We start from the raw sequence: 20,852 nt of genomic DNA, 5'->3' as shown, positions 1-20,852 counted from the left end.
ATTTTCTAAGACAGCAATGTAATCTTCGAAGAAATTGCTCAGATCGGCTTACTATAGCATATAGCTGCCATATAAACTGAACGATCGGAATCAAGGGCTTGTACGGGAAACTTTCGCATTTGACGTGGTATTTTCACGAAATTTGACATGGATTACTGCTTAAGGTAATAATGTTATCTCCGAAAAAATTGTTCAGATCGGATTACTATAGCATATAGCTTCCATACAAACGGAACACATAGTTACTAAAATAAATGCATCTATGAAGGGTATATTAGCTTCGGTGCAGCCGAAGTTAACGTTTTTTCTTGTTTTGTTAATATTCAGAAAAAATGTGGTTCAAATATTCCTAGTCCCAAGTTCGAGCCGAGTTCGAACTTCTTGTTAGCGCTACTTCAAATGAAAAGGAGCTAAACATCACAAAAAAAACCGATAGAAACCTTTATAAAAGGCCGGATGGATTATTTCAACTATGCTAAAAAAATGTCCAATTGAATGAAAAAATAATGGATTTAATTTTACTAAACCCATTAAAAGTATTGCTACAAATACGAATTAGCGGAATATAAAAACATAACGGATTTTTCAATAGGGACCCTACAAAAGTCGACCGATAAGGACCATATTTTTCCCCGCTTTTTTGACATTTCTCTTTATTAAGGATTGTCATTTCATCATGGAAAGACATAGGATCCAACAACGAGTCGAAATTATTAAAATTCTTTACTGAAATTCGGAATCAGTGGCCTCAACTTTAAAAGCGCTACATCCAATTTATGGTCGTCATAATCGTCCTGTCAGATCAACAATTGAGCGTCTACTGGAAAAATTTGAATCTACAGACATCATACAAGATGTTCCCGTAGCAGTGAGACAGTAATGTCGAGAATATTGCTGCCGCTTGGGCATCAATCGTTCTCAAGTGATGGGTATCTCTGTGACGTCGTTGTGACAAATTTTACGAAAACATCTTGGCATACATCCCTACAAGATCAAATAGACGCAAGCCGCTTGACCATCAAAATCATATCATATGTTCGTGAATTGGGCTGAGCGACAACTTGAAAATGAATCGGAATTTCATCGAAAAATCATCTTCAGCGATAAGACTCATTTCTGGCTGAGTAGCTTCGTGAATAAGGTCAGGCAGCAATCCAGACGTACTCCATGAGTCATTATCGCATTCCGGAAAAATTACGGTGTGATAAGGTTTATGAGGAGGCGGCGTCATTTGGCCGTACTTCTTTCATGATTATCAAGACCGGTACGTTACTGTGAATAGAATCGCTACCGCTCAATGATAACCCAATATTTTTGGCCCGAATTGTATTATATGGACGTGGACAATATGTGGTTCCAACAGAACGGCACATTGCGAATGTCGCAATCGCTGCATTGAAAACCAAGTGTGGTGATCAATTGGCCGCTTCGGTCGTGCGATTTGACACTTTACATGCCAACATGCCAGCGACGATTGATGAACTTTGTACGAATATCGAACGTGAAATTGCAGCAGTATCGGCGGAATTATGCTTGAAAACCGTCGAAAATTGGGTTCAGTGTCTGGACTTCTGAAAGCGTGTCCATTGTGGCCATTCAAAAGATATCGAGTTCCATATTATTGACACTGAATGTACTTTCAAAGGAATATAGAATTTTATTGATATCCCAAATCGTTTTTGTTTTATTTAAAAATTTTGTAGCGCTCTTATTGAAAATTCCGTTACATTGGACGTATTTTTTTACTATTTTTAAAGGCACATAAGAAGGGACTAGATTCGATCAAATACTCTCCCAAATTACGCAAACTCAACCTTAAGTATGGTGAAGTTTGAAAAAGAATATATAGACCTAATTAACATTAAAAAATAAATAAGTTTAAATTATTTACTAATTAGTAAATGAATTAATTATAGAACAATGACGCTTTAATACTCCTAACTTTCTCATAATAAAATTTTAAGCAGATTCAAGTCTATTACAAAATGTATTGAATGTGTCATTGGCATTTCAAAAGCAGGGGAGGGCAGCAAAATAACTAACAAACCTTTAAGCCCAATTCTTTTGTTCTTTCTGACAAACCGAAAGTGTTGTTCAATCAATATGTACCGATAACGTTAGTTCTTATAAGGCTTTGTTGCAATAGTTCTTTTTGAACGCAATGAAAAGGGCACTCAATTCCAATGTTGAAGTCAATGTCATTCTTGATAGAACCACAAAGGCAACAAACAATGCGCATATGCCCAATAAACCATCAATAACGTTAGAAAAAATCCTTACAATTTTCCTTCCACATAACTAGAACGGGGTCAACGCAATCCAACAATAATTTTCAATATATTACTCACACACTGGAATACATAATCGTATGCAGGTGTTTCGCATCTTCAAGTCAGTGTCTAACAAGTAGTTGGTCACATAGAAACATTGAATTCGCTTAAATTTCTACAAATCGTCCGTTTAAATGTTAAACGGCAACATGACTTATTGCCAAACAATGAGCAGTCTGCAAATAATAACGGCAGACTGCAACAATTTATGAATGAAATTCTAATTGGAGGCGCAACGCATGCGCCGCCAACGAGGCGAAACGAAGGCTACAGTACAGCATCTCGGCGAAGAATGTTCGCACTTAACATCGCATTTGTGCTGAAGCTGGACGCATATAAAGCAGAGATCTGAAGCGGCGAACTTCAGTTGCGGCGGAGGACTCAACCAGTGTGGCACACTGGAAGAAAACCGAACTGAGGCGGTGGTGTCATTACAAACAATAATAAATAATAAGTGTATAAAAATGTAATAAAATATTAAAACTAAAAAAGCAGATATATGAAAAAATAAAAAACAAAAACACAAAACAAAATGTGTTTTAAATTGTTTCACCGTGAAGTTAAATAAAAAAATTGTGTTTGTTTAAGGTGTGAATAATCACGGTTTATTTGGGTTGTAATTAATTTTTTTCCAGACAGTCATATATTGTCAATCTCTAAATTCGCCATAAAATACCAATTAAATGCATTTGTGTCTATGTGTGTGTGTGTTTACTGTTATTGTTTGTACCATAAATTTCACTTGAATATGGGAATACATTAAAACGGCGTCTTCGTTACAATCAGTGTCAACAACGATGAATCTACAACGATAATAAAAGCAGAAACGCTTGAACGCCAACCAACAACTATATAAAACGCGACTTTAAGACAGCAATGTCCTTCAGGTGCAACGGGGACATTAAGCGAAACGTAGGTGCTTTGTTGATAGTTTAAATTTTACTCCAGCCAGTATTTATGAATGCACCTATATATATATATATATAAATATTAAATATACGTATACATATGTACATACTCGTATATTGTGTTATATATGTAACATGTCTGAAGATACTTTGTCTGTGGAAAATCATAGTTGTGATGTATGCTTTCGTATTATAAATTATTAACCAGAGTTAGTGCTGTCAAATTGTACAACAATAAAACCGACGCATTTATATTCTTCATTATTTACACATGTGTTATAGCGACAAATCTAGATTGGTGCGACATGACGTATGAGTAACTCAATAAAATAAGCACAAGTCAATCAACTCATGCGAAAGAATGCAAAGCTGTTGTTGTCCCTTGGTGAATGTGTTGTATAAAAAACACTTTTAATTCAACAAATAATAATTTAAAATGCCAGAAAAAATGCCGAAGATTTTAAAATATTGATTTATTGCGCTCACGTGATGAAGAATTTACTTTTACTATACTATAATTAATAGCAGCACCTTGTCGTTGTTATATAATATATACTCATTTATAACGGCATTAGTTTCTTTGCGAAAACATAGTTCAATTATGAGCAGGAAAATGAGCCAAATCGCGATGCTAAGCAATATTTTGAAATAAATTTATATTTTTCCAGTACTTGTCTTCAATAGATGAAAATACGATCGGCTGAAACAAGTTACCAAAACTGTTGGGTTTTATTTAATACGAGTACTAGGGGATCCAGCCACGCGTTGCTGTGGTAGACATTGTACGCTATATTCATATAATAAACTATTCAATACAGTGAAAATACAGGTACAAATCCAAGGGATTGTACTTGAGATTTAATTTTGAATATGTTCATACAAATAAATTTCATTTGAAAAAATAACGAATTTAAGGTTAATAGAGTTGTCCGCTTAATAGATTGTACTTAATAAACATCAACAATTTGAATGGTTAATGGAGATGTCCGCTTAATAGAGCGTCCATCTAATAGTGCTTTCACTGTATTTTTTTTTATTTCTGAACTATTTTTACTATTCTATCTTCTAAGTTGGTTCGAACTGGACAGTGCGCAAAATTTTACTAAAATCGGTTCAGTAGTTTAGGAGTCCATCGCGGACAAACAACGTGACAAGTACTTTTTACATAAAGCTGTAGCTTGGCAGAGAAGAACGAAGTAGCAAAGGGCATTTGTGGGCAAAATTTATTGAAAAATTGGGCGTGGCCCCGCCCTCTAACAGTTTAATGTATATCTCCTAAACCACTTAAGCCACAACAATCAAATTCTTATAAGAACTTCTACCGACAGTGTGAAAATGTATACAACCGGAAATTGGTTAACCCAACTCACTCCCCATATAACGGTACAGTTAAAAACTACTAAAAGCGCAATAAATCAATAACTAAATAAGTCAGAGACATTAAATTTTACCACGGAGATGCTATGAGAAAGCTTTACACGCCCCGGTGTGAAAATTGGACGATGGGTGTGGCACCGCCGACTTTTTGGTTAAATTCCATATTTCGGGACCCGACCAATCGTCTTCGATAAAATTTAGTACGTGGCATTCTTCTTACATTCTTATATCACACTGTGAAAATGGAAGAAATGGGTAACAACCACTCCTACTTCCCATATAGCACAACTTAAATTCCACTTGATTCGTTCAGATTCAAATTAAGAAGCAATTAATATAACGGAATAAAACTTGCACGAATAATTTCTTTAGTTTGTGCTACCTTATCACCAAAAATTGTTTAAATTCAACAAAAACTGTTCAAGCCTCTAGGTCCCGAATATTTACACACCGGTACCTATAGTTGACGTTTGATCGCAAATGCCTGTCAATGTGTGATATATAACTGAAATTAAGGGATAATCCTTCTCTTATAATGGTATGATTGTTTGACAAAACTGAGTTGAATCGAACCAACACTTCCCTTAGCCCCCTTATATTTAAAATAAAGATTTCGAGCGTGTGGCTGACTTTGTACCGCATATATCGGCCAATATGTGAGTTATCCCAATGAAAATAAAAGAGCGCGTTTTAGTAAGAAAAATATAAATTTGAGCGAAAACTTGGCCTAGCCCCCAAACTAATATCATGATTTTCGAACATCCGGCTGAGTCTTATCTATATGATTGGTTTTACACCTTAAAGTGTTTCCCTGCCTTTGAGTCTTGCAAGTTGCAAAAGTATAAAATGTTCGGTTGCTCCCGAACTTAGCCCTTCCTTACTTGTCTTCTAATTTACTTTGGTGTGAAAATATACAACATAAAAGCAAGGACGAGGATAATAATGATTTTGAATTGGATTGTGCATAAAAAATAATGTAATTTATGATTTTATAGTAATTTTAAAATTATCTCTTTCGATTTATAATTGGAATTCGACCTCTATTTACCTTAGCTTTTAATTTTAAGAACTCAAAAATTATTCCAGTGTTATTTATTTTTTATTTGCACAACCTGTTAACATTAAGAACTTGAATTTTATTTTTTTTTTTGTACTTTCGGACGATATTTCGAAAAAAAAGAAAAAAAATTTACTTTTTTGGTCCACCCTACATACTATACATATATTTTAAGCAAAATCTATATGTGTTTCCTTTTACGAACAATTAATGCATTATAACGTACAAGTTAAAACTACTATTAATCCAATTATATTCTCGGCATGGAAAAACAAAACTAATTAAATACCTGAACATTTAAATAATTCGAACTGGACAAAAAATTATTGTGTCAATAGCTGGAAGCCAGCAATGTTGTACAATTCTGATGGCCGCCGAATAATAATATACAAAGCAAAACTACTTCTTCACAAAGTTGTTTTATTTAGCTGAAACTGCCTTTAAAGTAATTATTTTTCTTATAATTTTATGCTCTTTTTAAACCCCATACATTAGTGCCAAGTTGGACTTTAAGGAGCCCCGGTGGTCTAGAACGCTCAAATTAAGGGGATTTTCTGAATTTTTTTTAAGGTTTAAAAAAAGACCAATCAATTTAAAATTTTTACAGTTTATTTATACACTTATGAAAAGTACAAAAATATTTCTTTCTTAAATAAAAAAAAAATTTAACGATATTAAAAATGGCGTCCAAACAAAGCTATCTTAAAAAATTACTCCCGTTGCCGTTGTTGATTTTGACTCTTCTGAACATCTCAAACATAAAAACCAAATAAATTATTAATCAGTAGGAGTGCAGCTATCGCTGGTTTTACAACCAAAAAATAAAATTGAAAATTAAAAAAATTTCGCGCTTTTGAAGTTCAGATTCTGAAAACAGCTATTTTTGGACCAGTTTTAGATCGAAAAAAAATCGAAGTTCTTAAAATTAAAATTTGATCGTAGTCCCCGCAATAGATATTGATCTTATAAACACCATATTAAAATTTCAAGTGATTCGGATGGACAGTTTTTTTTTTAATCAACGGCACTCCGAAAAAAGTAGTTTTGAGATAAATGAGTTTAAAGTATCAATTCATAGAGCGCCTCGACCGCGCGCTACCAACTTAAACGGCTATAGAAGCTAAAATAATGTGAATATCCTTCCAAAAATTTTACAGTATATTTTTAAAGGACTATGCTTTCGAACCAACTAAAAAAAGTCGATTTTTTGAAAATTCTAGACCACCGGGACCCCTTAAGTTTCGAATCCGTGAACATTAGAAGAACATTACAAAATAATATACAGACGAGTACTGAACCAAACCAAATACTATAATACAGTATATATTTCAAAGCACTATTTCTTTTTGGCATAAAAAGTATAGTAAATATCCATATAAGTCGAGCGAAACTGCTGCTATCACCTATTTTGCACAGATACCGAGATTTGTGGAATTTAAATGCGCAACGACAGTATTGGAAATAATGTGTAAGGTGTAACAAAAAGAAAGAAATTATTATGATTAAATAGAATGATTATTTTACTAATTTAATTAGGTTTATGAACTTATAGATCACATATTGACAAAAAATTAGGCAAACTTAAGGCAAATATTTCATATACAAATCATTCACCATAGCCAAAAACAGGTATAAGATCCACGTCTCTATCAATGTACGTGTTGCTGTTCTGACAAAACTCAATTCTTATCGTATTGACCAAAATCGGCCGCTTCTGAACGGTAACTTCCCTCACACAAGTCGTGGTCCATCTTTGACATTAAAACAAGAAAAAACGTTAACTTCGGCTGCACCGAAGCTAATACACTCTTCACAGATGCATTTCTTTTAGTAACTATGTGTTCAGTTTGTATGGAAGCTATATGCTATAGTAATTCGTTCTGAACAATTTTTTTGGAGATTATATTGTTACCTTAAGCAGTAATACACACCAAATTTCGTAAAGATACCGCGTCAAATGCGAAAGTTTTCCATACAAGAACTTGATTCCGATCGTTCGGTTTGTATGGCAGCTATATGCTATAGTTAACCGATCTGAACAATTTCTTCTGATATTACATTATTTCTATAAACAATAACTCATACCAAATTTCGTGAAGATATGTCGTCAAATGAGGAAGTTTCCCATAAAAGAACTTTTTTCCGATCGTTTGTATGGCAGCTATATGTTTTAGTGTTCCGATATCGGCAGTTCCGACAAATAAGCAGCTCCATGAAAAGAAAATGACGTTTGCAAAATTTCAAAACGATATCTTAACAAGTAAGGAAGGGCTAAGTTCGGGTGTCACCGAACATTTTATACTCTCGCATGATAAAGTGATAATCGCGATTTCATTATACGTCATTTACATATTTTTCAAATACCGTATTTTTGTAAAGTTTTATTCCGCAATCATCATTGGTTCCTAATGTATATACTCGTATTATACAGAAAAGGCATCAGACGGAATTCAAAATAGCGTTATATTGGTACATGTCATCAGGGTGTTAAGGAAATATTATATACCGAATTTCATTGAAATCGGTTGAGTAGTTCCTGAGATATGATTTTTGGTCCATAAGTTGGCGAGGCCACGCCCATTTTCAATTTTTAAAAAAAGCCTGGGTGCAGCTTCCTTCTGCGATTTCTTCCGTAAATTTTAGTGTTTCTGACGTTTTTTGTTAGTCGGTTAACGCACTTTTAGTGATTTTCAATATAACCTTTGCATGGGAGGTGGGCGTGGTTATTATCCGATTTCTTCCATTTTTGAACTGTATATGGAAATGCCTGAAGAAAACGACTCTGTAGAGTTTGGTTGACATAGCTATAGTAGTTTCGAGAAATGTACAAAAAACTTAGTAGGGGGCGGGACCACGCCCACTTTTCCAAAAAAATTACGTCCAAATATGCCTCTCCCTAATGCGATCCTTTGTGCCAAATTTCACTTTAATATATTTATTTATGGCTTAGTTATGAAACTTTATAGGTTTTCGGTTTTCGCCATTTTGTGGGCGTGGCAGTGGGCCGATTTTGCCCATCTTCGAACTTAACCTTCTTATAGATCCAAGCAATACGTGTACCAAGTTTCATCATGATATCTCAATTTTTACTCAAGTTACAGCTTGCACGGGCGGACAGACGGACGGACGGACAGACAGACATCCGGATTTCGACTCTACTCGTCACCCTGATCACTTTGGTATATATAACCCTATATCTGACTCTTTTTAGTTTTAGGACTTACAAACAACCGTTATGTGAACAAAACTATAATACTTCCTTAGCAACATTGTTGCGAGAGTATAAAAACTGAAGGACTAGTTCGTATATATACGGACAGACAGACGGACAGGCATGGCTACATCGACTCAGCTCGACATACTGATCATTTATATATATACTTTATAGGGTCTCCGATCCTTCTTTCTGGGTGTTATAAACTTCGTGACAAACTTAATATACCCTGTTCAGGGTATAATAACCAGAACGAAATCGACAAAGTCACATCAAACTGTATAAAACTATAGACACCACCCGTGTTTTTTGCCTCCTGTAAATATGGCAGATATCCATCTTAAACGAGTGCTGAAACAATACTGAGTCTAGCAATCACAAAACTACTTAAGAGAAGGTTTCATAAGAGCCGGCATCAAATTTGGACTAGCCGACACCGCCCACACTGAAGTGAAAATCCATACTTCGGAACATACTCGACCGATATCAACCAAATTTGGTATATATCGGTAAATGTATCTGGCTAAAACTTTGCATAAATAATGCCTTTGAAGAGTGCCATCTTATGTCTGAAAATTTTCCAAATCGAACCAAAACTATTCAAGCCTCTAAGTACCAAATGTGTGTACCCCAGTGCGTATCGTTGACTTTTTACGGAAAATATCGGTCAACGTGTGAGATATATAATTGGAATTCAAAGAAAAGCCTTCTCAGATAATAGTATGTCTGAATTTTATAAATTATTTAAATCGGATCTACAATTCCCTTAGCCCCACATATAGTTTATTTAATATTGGGTAGTCGAAAAAGTCTTTTCGTATTTCTAATCAAACTTTAATTTACTTTTTTATATTTATAATGAACTGTAATGAACCAAATATATACCATTTTGGTCGACCACTTTTGTCCACTTTTCCGCTAGAGACATTATTCCATCAGTGTAAAACTTTTCTGATTTCTCGGCGGAAAACTGCGACAGGTAATTTTAACAGGCTTCTCTTGAACAACAAACGGTAATCCGATGGCGCAAAGTCAGGGCTATATGGGTATGCATCAAAACTTCCCAGCCAAGTTCTCCCAGTTTATGCCGAGTCATCAAAGATGTGTGTGGTCTAGCGTTGTCCTGATGGAAGACGAAGCCCTTTCTGTTGATCAGTTCTGGCCATTTTTTTCGTCCCATCAAACACTCAACATAACCTTTCGAGGCGTCAATCCTGGCTTTGCGACCATTTTTTGAGTTTCACCACGCTTGGACCATATTTTTTTTCTCACATTGATCCACTTTTCGTCTCCTATTACCATTCGCTTCAGAAATGGTTCGATTTCATTTCGCTTCAGCAAAGAATCGCAAATGTTAATTCGTTCTAACAATTACATTGACAAAATACGAAAAGACTTTTTCGAATACCCAATATAAATATTGTCGAACTTCCAGGTAACTTTATACCGTGTATAACGTCCAATATTATACTATTTTACTAAGAACAGTGCATCTTTAATAAATATAACTAACATCAGGATTTTCGAACATCCTGCTGATTTTACTCCGTAAAGATTGACAATGGTATGTGAGGTTCCTTAATGAAACCCAGAGAGATTATTGTAAGATGCCCTTGTTTTAGTACGAAATCGTATCTTTCTAACGCCATATAGCTTAACCTGATCGGATAATACTACTAGTGGTATAGTAACCAGCCCGTATCGTGAGATAAATTTCCAAAGATTTTTACCATTTACTGTTATCGAATAGATATTATAGATTACTGGTATTAAAATATGCAGTCAAATCTATGCCACAAGCATATAACCATCGATATATTTTTGATAAAATTCATTGTGGCAAATAACAAAAATATCACCTGTCCGAGTTTGACAAGTGGTCAAATTCGTTTTTATTATTATTTAACAAAATTTATTGATTTCATGTGGTTTCTTTGATTTTTTGCTTTCATGGCAATTGAGAAATAATTTATTCAGTGTAGCTGTTGGGATGTGATAAATCTGGTGAAATTCAAATAAAAATGTGAAGGTCAGTAACTGTTTTATATTTATACCAAGAGCTTCATTGGTGTGTAAAGAATTTTGAAATATCCTGTATTTTAGTATTTACTTAGGTTCAGTACTCGTCTGCATATTATTCTGTAATATTCTTCTAATGTTCAGGGATTCGAAATTTAAAGTCCAGCGAGACACTAATGTATGGGTGTTAAAACGAGCTTAAAATTATAAGAAAAATAATTACGATTTTCTTAATTAAACGAGAGATGTGATCTCGATCCTCGTTAGCAAGTAAAATTATATATATGTAGTAAAGCACTGAGTGACGTGTTTTGTTTTGAAACAGTTCAATTGATTGTATAGTTAAGAATTTGCTTTTTTCATAACTGATGTCGCTTCTTTGTCCTAATGTCATCTCTTTATTGGGACTCATATTCAAACGCTAAAAAAGTCTTGAGTTTGATTAAAGCAGAATAGTTATATTGGTTAGATTGTTAAAGTTAGCAATAACTATGTACAACATTAAATTAATTGCAACCAGCAAATTCCAAATGCCACACTACATTCGTATTACTGCTGCGGCATACATTCGGAATTAAATTCCAATTTTAACTTTCTAACTTCGTTAATTGGAAATTCGGCATTTGGCTGCTTCCACGGGAATAGTTTTTTGAATGAATCAATAAAAGTCACCAAAGTATCTTACAACAATTAATGCCACATGAGCTAAATCGAGTTTGATAAACTTTTCTACAGAAACTCTAACCAAATAACCGGTTTAACAAAAGGCTATATACATATATACTCTTGCAATGATCAAAGCAGGCGAAGCCGTTAGCAAAACTTTACATATTGCTTCGTAAATGTTTTAAGGCCAACCAAAGTTTGAAATCTTATATTACGTATTTGGGATATAATTCGAAAATAATGATATTAGTTATATCGGGACAAGGGCAAGTTTTCACCTGATTTTAAGCACTGAATTTCAATTATATATCTCACATATTGACCGGTATTTGTGCTAAAAAGTCAGCCACGACACTGGGATTCACATTTTCGGTATATGAGGGCTTCAACAGTTATATTCCGATTTTGACAATTTTTGTTTTCATTGCACTATTCGGGCAAAGTTTTCCAAGCCTTTATGTGGGGAGTGGGTGGGGTTATAATCCGAATTCACCTATTTTCACAAAGTGTGTAAGGATGTTAGAAGTATTTGTCTTTAGTAAATTGCGTTATTATAGCTTGAATGGTTTTAGATATATGTACATTAAACTTTTTACACGGCGGAACCATTCCCACTTAAACAAAAAAATTAGCCATAGATGCTCAACCCTAATGCATTCCTTTGTTCTAAATAACAGCTATTTTAACTTTTGAAGTTTAGTAATTGCACTTTATATGTTTCGATTAATGGTTTTGTCGGCAATAGTCCAATTCCGTCCTTCTTTAATACCAACCCTGCGTATGGACTATAAAACAAACCAAGGTTCCTCAAGATAACTTAATTTTTACTCAAGTTATCGTCTACATGGATGAGCGGATGGACCGACAGCCAACTCGTGTTGTCATCCTGATATCTGTCTCTAACAGTTTCGCGTTGTACAAACAACCGTTAGGTGAACAAAACTATTATACTCCAAGAGCAAAAAACTAACAGAGATATCTTAACATAACTAAGAAGTTGAAACAGGTAGAACAGGCAGTTCCCGTTATGTAAACCTAACTGCCGTTACAACCAACGCTTTATAAGATAAGTCCATATATTTACCTAGTCGCTACATGGTACATATCTACTTACTTGTCCTTCATTTTACATTTGTGTATGACTTCATTCATCCAGTCGGTATAATTTGAAGCACCGTATATTTATTTTTCCTACTTAAATATTTAATGCCATTGCGAAGTGTGCAAACAGAGGTGATATTTACTTGCTTAAATATTTATTTTAAATAAGCACGGCAACAATGACTGCACTTTATGGCGGCGGGGAGCAGAATACGAGTATAAATGTTGCCGTGTTAAATGAGGCGTCACAAATTTATTTACATTCGATTTATGTGGGAAATGGGTGCCCGTCAAGTAAACATCATGTGAAGAACAGAAAGGGGAGTTATTTTGAAAGAGTCACGTCTGCAGTTTATTCACTTTATGATTTAGTTTTACTGTTGTATACATACAGATACATAAGACATACATATATGTATGTATTTTAGCATTGAGTTTCATTTCAATTTAAAATCTTCATTAAATGTTAAAATTTTGTTCCGCGTGTCTAACTCTATATGCAAAGAGATATGTTGTTGTTGTAATTCTCAGCATACTCTTATACTTAGCAAAAGACAATCCAACACATTATGTTAGAAGAATTTTACTTCCCACGCCCACAAAGTTCCAGATTTGGATTTTCTTTATTTTCACTATCACTGTCAAGTATTAGAGAACAGTTCTGCAAAGTTACAAGCTCTTAGATTTTTAATTAAAGACAGGGTAATGGAAAATAAAACACCTGAATAATTGTATAGGAGATATATGTTATAGTCGTCCAATGTAGTCGATACCTACAAATGACCAATAGAATGTGGGTATGCGCCTATGTATTAAATTTCTTTCGTATATTTCAAAACCTAATGAACATTTTTATAATCCCTAAAAGATAAACTTCGCCTTGAAAATCGCTGGTTCGAAACCGCTTTTCAAAGTTGTTCCGCATATGCGATTTCTTAGGAAAAAAATTAAAACAAATTGTTTATGCCCAAAAGCCAAATTTTTTAGTAGTACACACTTAATACGAAATATTCGAAATATAAGTCACTTGAAGTTTAATTTTCCGTTATCTAAAGCCTTTTACGTCTACATATCATCATCAGCACAAATTTGAGGTGGACCATGTCAATACAAATTTTTCACATCGACGAGTAAAATGGATACGTTATTTAAGACGGTAGCACATATCATTATCGAATCAGATGGATGAAGTATTTCCGAATTGAGCTCAGCTAAATGAGGGTACCATTGCACGAGATTTAAATTTGCAGCCATTTCAATTTACATATCTCTTCACATTTGAAGGAGTTCAAATAATATTTTTCAAACTGCGGCCGCCAATTTCTTCTATCCTGTAACACTCCATTTTTACTAAGCCTAAACTGTCAGCTATAAATGGCAAAATTAAATCTTGGGTTAGTTTTAGAACACCCTTTATATTATGCATATTTTTCTGCTTTATTTTACATGAAATATCAGCGTTCATACTACATATATACATATGTATGGGCATTTATTTTGACATAAGTGGGAAGTCAAATATAATTATATTGTAATTTTGCACAAATATAAAGGTGTAAGAGTATTTTCTAGCCTTTTGAGCTGCTTTTATTAGATCAAATTCCATGTTGAGCTGTCACATCAACCGAATTCAATTTCTGCCATACTTCACTAAACTCAAATAATCGTGTCTGCCGGAAATTGTTTAATATTAAATTTATTATTCGTATAAGAAGCAGTTACAAAAACATTAAAAATCAGACATAATCTATTTTTTCATATGGATGATACATATGTATATGAGATCGAAGTTGCCAAACTCTTCGAAAAAATTTGTACATACATATGTGCAAGTTAGGTTTGTTTTACAAATTTCACCGTAAAATTGTATATAACAGTGAAATTCAAGGAGCATGGATACCATCAACGCTTTTAATTTTGAAAAGCTTCAATAATATAATTTAGGCTACCAGCGCAAAAGTGGTGATCAAAAGTAATAACAATTTGCTTGATTTTTTTTTTTTTTTTCTATTGTAAACATTGTATTATTAATTAATTTGTTTTTGATTTAATAGAAGTAAGGACGGGTAAGTTCGTGTGCAACCGAATAAATTATAATCTTGCATCAGAGCAATCAGAGCATCGAAATCCAAACAATTATATAGGTATATTAGGCTGTCCCTTATATGGAAAAAAATTTAGATATCGAAACGCAAACTTTCTTTTAAACTATCCAGACTTACTTAAATACAAAATTTCATCTTCCTACGTCAACGTTAACCCGTGTCGACAGACTGAAGATTTTGAAAATTGGTCGTTTTAACCCTTTCCGTTATGTAGCTAAATCAATTGAAATATTAAATTTTTTATGAAATATTTATTTTATTATACAAGTACAATCTGGATTATTTCTATACTCCTGAACACAGAGTAGAAAATTGTTTCTCTTTTCTTTTGCAGGGATCAAACCATGAAAATCTTGTATCATTAACTGCCGTTAAAGAAAGCACTTTCCTTTTCGCCTCTGGATAGGCAACATCTTCATTCCATGTAGAAACGGGGCTCTAGATAAAAATTTTAGAAATTTTAAATCGAGAAAATAAAATTGTGCTCTTGGAAAACACAAAACCACTTAATTATTTTCCCACAACAATAAATAACAATTTATTCAAAACAGTATAAAAAATAGTACTATTTAATAAATAGTATTTATTGAAATCCTACTTAATATACAAATTATTAGCCACATCTTCTTTAGATGGAATATATCTCTTCCCATAATCATGCAAACTCTCTCTTTGGAAATTCACTACTAAATTTGTCTTGGTTTATTCATTAACTTCATCATCAAAGAGTGACAAAACTACAATTTCTTCTGCCATGTACCAAAGATGTTGACTAAACTTGCTCAGGGCAAATGAAGATCAATTTGTCTACGGCTTCATATTCCTTAAGCCTCTTTAAAACGCACAAATATTAATTTGGTGTCTTCACCGCCAGACTACATCCAAGCCATGGCACTAATTTTAACTGAGATTGTAACAAATATATCTTTAAAGAGTAAATAGCTGTAGCCATCCACCTTGCTTGATGCATCGCCCCAGAGGTCTAATTTTAATTTTTTTCACTGTCTTCTCCTAAGAAAATAATAGATAGTTCAATAATCTAAAGATCTATCTAAAGATGCAACTAACTTAGGCGTGATACAGTTTTTCCTTCCTCATTTTGTACTTACCATTTGGCTTCCTCAAGGCTTTCATCAGAGCTGGTAAGTTGATCTTGATGACCTTGCATTTGAATAGAATCTTGCGCAGTAACAGATGACGATAAACCTCCGAAACACATTTATTGACACCTTTTTTTATCTTCATTTAATTTCCATTATCTTGCGATTTCTTCTTTTTCGGTTATCTTTTTCTTTATACCCCCTAAACACCCTGGACGCCATGGTTTTCTTTGTTTTTGTAAAAATATCTTATCCTCTTCAGGGGGTACTCTCATGTGAACGCATACATTTTACCACTTTTTAGGAAAATGTTTTTTATGCGACAGTAAAATTCAATAATATTAATTTCTTAATATATTTTTATTTGTATTTTAAAATGTGCCAAAAAAAATTTTTTTTTTTACAATTTTAATATATATTTTTTTTAATCAAAGTAGTCCCCGACAAAAAAAAGTATTTCACTGGTCATGGTGATAGCTTGAAATAAAAAAATCGAATGGATTATTATTCAGTAGTTCTGCAGCTATCGTCCTTACCAAATATAATCAATTTCATAAAAAAAATGTCAAACTTCAAAAAAAAGTCACGAAAATCTTGTTTTTTTCGTTAAAAATCGTTTAAAACAAATATAAAAATATTTTCGAAAATAAACAATTCTGGTAGGGACGATAAGTATAAATGAGCAGAAGAACATATGTAAATTTTAAAGCAATCGGTTGAATACTTTTTTTTAGGACCATGACAGTTTCAGAAAATGATGATTCGAGAAAAATGCGTTTAGAAACGTAGTAGCTGCAGACTTGTCATGACGCCTGGTAGACAGTCGCTTACGACACGTCGGCGACTATGAGCTGTAACTTATCAAATAATATGAATTTCGAGTTTTCGAAATGAAAAAAAAAATCGAGTTTTCGAAGTGATTACAAGAAGAGAATACCCCCTTCAGTATTAATCAGTTCCAAAGTATCAGCTTGTACTATATCAAATAAATTATCTAAATTGTTCTTAAAATGCTCCTAACTGGGATTGTAAATATCTTGTATATTTTTAGAATTTTTCCAACAGAGAAAACACATTTTTTATTGTTTCTTATTTCTACTGTCATCTTTTAAATGTTCGTGTTAATCGCGAGAATAATTGAGAACAAATGACGAAAGCCGTGAATACCCACCGCTCCTACCGCGCAACATGTATAAACACGATTCGATGCAAATCGCACTCCAAGTGAGGTAAAAATGTATTTCCCATCGTTTTAAGGGTAAATGAACCAAATTAAGGCCTATGCGATAAAAATTTAAAACTTTAAAAAATAAGGGACCCCCTAATTTATATACATATATGTATATATGAATATACTACATATACTTCCCATGCCACATGTGCAAAATAGGCGAAATTGGACTACAACCACGCCTACTTTCCATATAACACAATTTTAAGTTCCATTTGATTATTTCACTTTCCAGTACATAAATCAAGAATTAATTAATATAACGAAATAAAGTTTCGCAGTAATAATTCCCTTAAAGTATGGCATCTGTTGACCAAAAATCCAACCAAAACTCTTTAAGACCCTAAGTCCCGAATACCCCAGTATCTATAGTTGACTTGTGACCGAAAATATCGCTAGTTGTCATGCTATACCTTTTTGGAAAGCTCATTTCACGCGCTAACACGTGTTTGATGGATGTCGTTTCTTTTAAGTCGTTCGTGAGTTATAGCGTCGCAAACATGGAGCAAAATAAAGAGAAAATACGACATATTTTACAGTACTACTACGATAAAGGCAAAAATGCATCTCAAGCCGCCAATAAAATTTGTGCAGTTTATGGACTCGATACAGTTTCCATTTCCACCGCACAACGATGGTTTCAACGTTTTCGTTCTAGTGTACGAGTAGAGGTGGTCGAAGATGCGCCACGCTCCGGAAGGCCTGTCGTCGAAAATTGACCGGCATAGTAACAGCCGTAGCATCGGTCAAGAGCTGGGCATGAGTCATCAAAAATTCATTTCAATTTCAATAAAAAAAAAAATTCAATAAAAATACCGCAAGACTTTTTTGACAACCCATTATAAAGATTTTCGAACTTGGAGGGACTTTATGCTGATACATCAGCCAATATTTCAGTTATCTTAATGAAATTGGGAGAAGGTGTTTTAATCATAACAGTTTACCTTCGTGCCTAAAATGGATACATTTGAGCGAAAACTTGACCTACCCACCTTATAACCCTTACCAGAATTTTCGAACAGCCGGCTACATCTCGCTTTAATTCTTGCAAGTTGCAAGAGTACAAAATGTTCGGTTGCATCCGAACTTAGCCCTTTCTTACTTGTTTTAAATATTTTTAAAGCTTAACCTTCAATAACGTTATGCCCTTTAGAAGATTTCAATAATTTCCGTAGATACTATTTATCTGCCTTATTGAATCGACATCTGGACCGCTTGGGCCGGTTGGCACTGGACGTTATTTTAGCCGAAACATTCCGATACTAATATGGGATATTTTATGGTTTTCACGATCCACTTAACCAATTTTCTCAACATGTGAGGCTTCTCTATATATGTCACTATCGTACTAACTATAATTTAAAAGAACAATGTCTTAATTTTTTTCAAACGACTGACTATGTCAATTCTATTGATTTTTCAATTAACTCTAATTACTTTGAACAATCAAACTAAAGTATTCAAATCGGTTTCACTGATGTCACTACTATGTCCAAAGAACTCTAGCGTGAATACTTAGGTTTAATAGAGGCTTAGATTGATTAAAACGATATTATTAAAAGATAGGTAAATATAAGTCGATATAAAGTTGCGCTGGAAAGAAATTTGTAGTATGCGGACACAACAAGAACCAACTTGAAGACTTCGAATAAGACAAAATTATTAAACAGCCAATCTTTCATTCCACTATACTAAGATTAAATATTAATAAACCCATCTTAACGGCTTTCTTGGACATGAGAAAACTGACTTTTTGAGGTTCGCTAAACTGGATCAAAATTGTATGTATGTCGCCTATTTGACAAAAGTGTTGAGTTCCGAACTCATCAATAAATTCTCAATAAACTTCTCTAAAGACAGGTTAGATATCTTAAAAAAAAAATAAGTGAGTATGATAACATTAGCAAAAACCTTACCATCAAAACTGTGTACTCAATAGATTGCTGTTTTCCTAGTAGCTTCGATTGGACAAATTGTTTGCGAATTTTATATTGAAGTCGATTGGGTGAGAATTGTGTTACAATTTCAACACTTTTGTAGTGTTCACAGCATGGTAGCAGAGTTTGGTCGGTAGCTGGATCAAGCTCTCGCTTATGCCGATTCGCCAATGTCGCCATAACAATGCAGTTATCCTTACGCCGTTAACACACACATACATCCAGTTTCATAAATGTGAAGAGGCTACACAATTGTGGTCGCTTTTGTACGGGCTTTCGCTCTATAGCTCCTGGCGCAATTTTGTACATTCGAGTTGTCCAACAAAACACACAGCTGAGTCCACATGCATACGTCGATATGTTGGGGCGAGTTCTACAAATACATATGTACACAAACGATTATAAAAGTGTTTTCTCCATAATAGCGTATGCTTGAGTGCTTCAGTTCCACACGGCTTCGGGTTTTTGGGTACGAGTACACTTGTTTGTATATGTTGCCTTGTTTTCGAGTCAGTATACACTATCAAGCAGTTATACAGGGTGCCTCTTTAGTGACATGGAATATCTTAGAGAAATAGCAGTCAAAGTAAAGGGAAGTGTTTTACACTTATCACTTATCAAACAAATACTTACACCGGAAAAACCAGTTGAAATAGTGGGAATGTATTTCCAAAACTTCCGTTGTCGGTAGGTAGACCAAACTGAAGGCTGTACAATTTAGTAGTAAAGCCAAATTATTAAAAGTTTTACACCTCCAAAAACACCCTTTATATATATAAATGTTTCTGTATTTGTAAATTTTGCTTTAAGTCTGTTGCTATTTCTGCAATAATTGCAGCACTCGGACTCATCTGAAGCACGTTGTTGACACTGTTATTGTTACTATTTTATTTTTAACTTTTTTATATGAAGGCATGTGCGGTTTTCGGTTATCCATTGTGATTTGTGTTTGCAACATTTCGCGTCTGGTGTTGAACTATTTCAAACGCGGCGCTTAAGGGTTGCAGCGTCACAGTGTGGATTTTATGGCCAAAGATGCACATGTCGATTCTATTTTTAGAAATGCAGATTTAAATTATTCCGCGGAACAGAAATGGAATTTTTGAGTTCTTTTTACGTATTTCTATTAAAGTAATCGGAATGACAAGAATAGCAGAATTGTCAAAAGCAGATATATGTATATATGATTTGTTAATAGAGTTATTATTGGGGCGATCTTGTCACTTTTATGCACTACTACTATTATGTATTAGAGCGAAACGCTCTCTTAATTTCTTTAAGATGTCTCACATATAGGCCAATATATGCGGTGCAACGGAAACAGTAAGTTCGAAAGTCTTAATCGTCATGAATACGGATTTTTAAATATTGAACAATTGTTATCCATTTGTTGCATCACGACATATAATTTCCAGAAAAACATGTTCTTTGACATTCAGTTAGGTATCTGACAGATTGATCGGTATTTTCGATAAAGGATTAGCCATAGAGTCGGAATATGGGTGCTTGAAAAGTTAGTTCGAATTTCGCTTATTTTCGGAGGAGAGATCGCATACATTAAACACGCTTTGTATGCAAAGTTCTGTATCGACATTGGACCCGATTTATGTACTGTAAAGTGAAAGAAAGTGGCGTACGCCGATGACATCGACATCATTGACCAAAACAACCGCGCAATTAACTGCTTTCTTCAGAATGGATAAGGAAGCAAATCAAATGGGTCTGGTGGTGAACGAGGGCAAGACGAAATATATCCAGTCATCAAACAAACAGTCGTCGCACGCGCAACTTGGCTCCCACGTCACTG

The 20,852-nt window shown here is 34.1% G+C and overlaps 1 protein-coding gene across 1 annotated transcript in view; it reads left to right on the top strand.

Moving 5' to 3' along the window:
* Positions 1-2,657: 2,657 nt before the first annotated feature.
* LOC126754037 (gamma-aminobutyric acid type B receptor subunit 1) overlaps positions 2,658-20,852 on the top strand; it is a 45,339-nt gene continuing 27,144 nt past the window's right edge. Inside the window, exon 1 of the mRNA XM_050465892.1 lies at positions 2,658-3,242. The gene's annotated coding sequence lies outside the window, so the exon portion shown is untranslated. The remainder of the gene's footprint in view (positions 3,243-20,852) is intronic.

This window comes from Bactrocera neohumeralis, chromosome 3 (genome assembly GCF_024586455.1).
Source record: "Bactrocera neohumeralis isolate Rockhampton chromosome 3, APGP_CSIRO_Bneo_wtdbg2-racon-allhic-juicebox.fasta_v2, whole genome shotgun sequence".
NCBI lineage: Eukaryota > Metazoa > Arthropoda > Insecta > Diptera > Tephritidae > Bactrocera > Bactrocera neohumeralis.
Note: the sequence above shows the minus strand (reverse complement) of the source record. Positions and strands in the feature narration are given on the sequence as shown.